Genomic DNA, 4,992 nt, shown 5'->3' on the forward strand with positions numbered 1-4,992 from the left:
TGTGCTGGTCGTGCTTTTTAAAAATAACAAAGCGATCACAGAAATTTGTAATTCGGGACCCCAGCTCCCCTCCCACAAGGCTCCTGGAAAACCAGCTCCGCGTTTACGTCCCGAGGGCCTCCTCCCCGGGCTGGCTTGCGGTACATGGTGTACCCCCGTCCTTTGTGCAAGACCCAGGGAGGCCCCTGTGTCTGCATCTCCGAGAGCGAGTCGGGGCTTAGTGTCCACGTCCAGAAAAATGATGGCAAATGTCTTTATTCTGGGTCCGACCGCACCTTCTGTGTTCCTGCTTCAGAACTTTTTGCCTCTTACTTTGCTGCAGGGTAGGCCCCTGGGGGTTTCAGATTCTCCCCTTCTGTTCTTGGTGTGGACGGGCTCCTGCAGCTCACATGCACAGACGCTGCACAGTCACTTTGGCGGGGACCTTCCCAGGACCCCGAAAACCTGCCCGTCTCGCACGTGTCGGGGGACTGCCTTGTAACTCGGAGCGTCTCTAGGGACCGCCTGGGCGACAGGACAGAAGCTGGTACGCGGCCGAGCGCGCCTGTGGGGAGGTCCCTGTGTCGGGCTCCTTTTGGAGAAGTCGCCCAGTTTAGGGCAGAACGGGTCAGGTGCTGTGTGTTGCCACCTACAGCCGGTGACGACCGTGTCGTGTCAGTGTGCAGGTAGAGGGCAGGGGGGGGCTCCTGCCCCACCCCCCGTTGGTGTGCTTAACCCCACCGGCCAGTTATCTGACCCCCTCCCCCATTCCCCCCGCAGCCCCGCAGTCCCGCGTCCTGTGCCAGCCAGGTGCCCGGAAGTGAGAGGCTTCCCGGGGCCGCCGCAGCTCTGCCCCTCCCCACAGCGGGCGGGGGCCGAGCTTCACAGCAGCGGCTGTCACACATCTCTGGCTGGGGCAGCGCCGGCCGTGGCGCAGGCCCTGTCACCAGTCCAGCCGGCCGCTGCGGGGGTGACCTCCCTGGCCCCACTTTACCCAGAATTTTGAGGACCCGCAGGCATGGGTGCAGGCGGGGTTGCCCATCCTCAGCACCCGCCCCGACTCTGGGGGCTGCAGAGTTTGCATCTCTCAGGAGCCCACAGTCTGGAGGGGAGCAGGGAGGCTGCAGGATGTTGGGGCCCGGATGTGGTCCCTGGGGAAGCAGGCTCTCCTAGGGCAGCCCTTGTCCCCGACCCCCGGCCTCGCCCCCCAGGCAGGCCCTCTCCCGGAGCCCCCACCCCCGTCTGGCTGTGCCCGCGTCTCTAGGGCTCTCGCCGCCTCAGTACTGCCTTCTGCCCTTTGTTGGAAATGCCCCCGCACGAAGGCTGGCCAGTCTCCACTGGACTCTCTGCACCCTCTTCTTTTCTTTCTTCCCTACTCCACTCACATTCCAAATGTCGTCACTCTCAGGCGTTAGTGCCTGCGCGCAGGGTGGGGGGGCCTCAGCTCCCCTCAGCGGCCGGTGGGTCAGGGCATCTGTGTCCCTGTCATGTTTCCCGGTCCCTGCAGGGCCCGCTGGCCCAGGAGGAAGGGGAAGCCTGTGGCCTGGTGGGGGACAGCCCCCCAGCAGGGCAGCCCAGGGACCAGCCATAGTCCCCCAGGGCCCTGGGCCTCTGCAGAGCCTTTCATGGAAAATACTGTCACTGCCAAATAGAGCTGGGGAGACGGCCACACCGCCAGCCAGCGGGGAATCTCCATTTTCTTCTCTTTCCTTGTTCTTGTTTTTAAACCTTGGAGAACAAGCGTAAGACCAGGGAAGGAGCCAGAGGATCTCCTCTCTTCAATGGGACAGTGAAGACGCGCCCTGCAGCCATGGTGCTGGGGGTCGTGGCTTGTTCTGTGTGCACCGTGAACTTGAAGGAAATGCACTCTGTTTCTTTACGTTTTATGTCAGAGTCCTGGCCCCCGCAGTGGGTTTTACCCTCAATTCTTGATATCATACATAGAACGATGAGAATTGTTCCTCCCGTAAAATCATGAACTCTTCTATCTCCTCCAGCCCTAAAGCCCCAGCCATCTGGAGAGCTGTGGCCTGAACCCCCTGTCCTAAGAGGAGATCGAGGCTCTGGAACCTTAGCTTCTGTGGGAAAGCACGTTCGACCTCCCCACCCGAGCAGAGTGCACTTTCTGTCGTGATGTTGCTGAACCTGTGTATCTCAGGCTCGTTTCTGCTGGGACCTAGTCCATCTGTCACGACGACAGCAGAGGCCCCCGGTTGTCTCTGTTCAGAATTTCCCATCTAGAAGTTCCATGGCAGTCGCAGTGGGTTTTGATACAGTTTAGGTCCAAGTTAGAATTCACCTTTTTTTTTATATTCCCTTTCCACAGTTTAGTAACATGGAAAATAATCATTTATTTTAAGATGAGAGAAATATTGGCCCTGAAATGCTTGCTTATTACCAGAGTGTAGATTTCAGACCTTCTCCTGGAGACCTTAAAGATGGATTCCAAAACACGGTCTTTGTTTTTTAACCAGTCTTGAATCATTGCCAAGTCCCGCAAAGGTAACCAGGTTAGTCTGCGCCGCTTTTGCCGTGCAGGCCGGTGGGGGTAGAGCAACGATGCTTTGCTTGTTGTCCTGTCCTCAAACTCTTAGGACCAGTCTTCAGAGTATGTTCCATTTTGCGTGGCCGAGCCTGGCTTGACGCTTCTGACCTCACCGCTTGAACCTCACGTTCACTCATCAGTTGAAAGGCAGAGAAGAGGGGGGACAGCGTTCCATCTGGAGGCCGCTGGACCCCCAGTGTGCACACGCCCTCTCAGGACCACCTGCCTGCGGCGGCGGGGCCCGTGTCTGTGAATCAATACCCGTGACCACGGGGCTGGGCTGCGCTCCACTCCGGCGCCAGGATCACCCGGAATCCCTGCCTTGGCCACCTGCCTGGTCCCAGGCCTCATTCACACACGTCTCCCCATGGGCAGGGGTTGGCTCAGCCCCCAGCACCTGCCTGGGCCGGAAGGAGGGCAATTGTGAGTGAGCGGAGTGGGTTATGTGCCAGCAGGGACGCGGTGAATGTGGTCCGTCCTGGCTTTCTGAGTGGGTGGGAGCCACGTGGCCCCCAGACTCACTTCTCAGATCCTGAGCCCACCCGTTTCCATTCCACGCCAGGCTGCAGGGGGCTTTCCTTCGCATCACCTCGTGTGGTTCTTTGCGTCGGGACCCCCTGGAGAGCTGCTCCCGTGTCTATAGAGGGAGCACGTCAGTTGGTGGGCACTCGGGGAGAGGTGGCTCTGGGAGCCCAGGTCCACGGCCCTAGGCCGGGAAGCCTTGAACTTGGGCCTGTTGGTCAGGATGCACATCCACGCAGGAGACCCTTCCATGTTCTCCAGGTCGGCCCATGGGCGTCGGTCAGGCTGGGCCGCCGCAGAGCAGGGATCGGGCACCGCCCGCACAAGGGTGGCCTTGGGGCTGTGCGCAGAGCTGGCGTACCCTCGCCTGCGTTTGCTTCTGCAGCCAACAGTGTCATGAACTCCTGCCTGTTTTTACAGACAGCGCTGTGGTTTGAGAATCTAGTCACGCGCTTCCGGCCTCTGCCAGACGGGGGCGACGAGGGCAGAGGTCCCTGCCCCCTCCCTGGCAGGTGACACACAGCAGCTGCCCTTCTAGGGGCTTTTTCTTTGGGGCATTAGTCTTTCCTGTCCGGCGACTGGAACCAGGCTTTGTAGTCTGTGCTGCACGGCACGGGGGGGAGGCCCGTGAACGTGTCCCGCTGCCATGTGGCCTGGGGCCCTAGTTCCTAAAACTGAGCTCTCCCGTAGCGCGTGTCTTCCCGCGGACTCCTGCAGCTCATTCTCGGTTCGGACCGTTTCCTGTTCTTAATGTGCAAAGACACCGATTAAGAAGCGATGTCTTACGAACTACATTCCTGCCTTCCGTTAGAGGTTTGCGCTCACGACGCGGTGTGTCCGTTTGGTCATTTGATGAGTAATCTTAGGTCTGACGTAGAGACTGTTTTACAACTTTGGAAAGTTCTTCCTAGAATTTTTTTTTAACTTCTGGCAGAGTAAACAGGTGTGTTTAAAGCTTCCCACTGTCGGAGCTGAGCAGAGCCCTGTGCGCAGAGCGGGAGACCTTGTGTCCATCTCTGACCCTCAGGGAGGGGCCCCAAGCTCCAGGGTTGCAGTGAAGGAAGCTCCCAGCCCCACATCAGCGTGGGGCAGGTCCCCGGTCTTCTGCAGCAGGAAACCCGTTCTGGGAGGACATACCTTCGTGAGGCCATGGGCCACTCACCCTGGCCTGGGGCATCACTGCCCTGCAAGGGCCAGGACTGGGCAGGCAGGGGAGGGCACGCCGCCCTAGGCCCCTGTGCTTGTGAAGCCCCCAGGCAGGCCTTACTCCTCGTGCGTCCGAGGACGCAGAGCCGGGCACCCTCCCTCGTGCTCTTCTGAGCCAGAGCCGGGTCAGTGGGTTTTGGACCACTAGTTGCTTTCTCACTGAGGACCCGGGTTCTGGCACAAGGAGGGTGGGTGTAGGGCATGGTGGGGGGTCAGGACAGAAAGGGGGGGAATCAGTAAGCCTGGCAGCAACACCCCCAGTGTGCCCCCAAACTCCAGCCTTAGTGCATTCCTGCAGAATATCTGGGACTGTCGTCTTGATGATGGGAGGTGTAGATGTTGATAGATGGGGAAACGGAAGTGAAGTCTTAATTTACCCCATGCAGCCCCTGAAGGATAAGAAGTATGTGGGTGGCGTTTTGAATGTTTTGAGATTTAGCTGAATACTTTCTGATTTAGAATTTTCGTTGGGATTTCCCCCAACAGTTGCAAAACTGGACCCCCTGGAGGACTGAGGCACTGACTCAGGCCAGTCGACGCCAACCCAGTCCTTCCCTAACTGAGCTCAGCTTCTGGGGGCTTCTCGGGGGAAGCGATGCAGCCTTGGGACACAGCTCGATCCCGGCTGCAAGTTGGCGGGGGGCGGGGGCGTCTCTGTGTTTCTGGCAGTGGTTTCACTAGCCCCGTGCTCTACCAGCCCCACCTGTGCGCGTGTGGATGTGTTTTAAACGTAAAACTCG

This window comes from Stenella coeruleoalba, assembly GCF_951394435.1.
Source record: "Stenella coeruleoalba genome assembly, chromosome: 5".
Classification (NCBI taxonomy): Eukaryota; Metazoa; Chordata; class Mammalia; order Artiodactyla; family Delphinidae; genus Stenella; species Stenella coeruleoalba.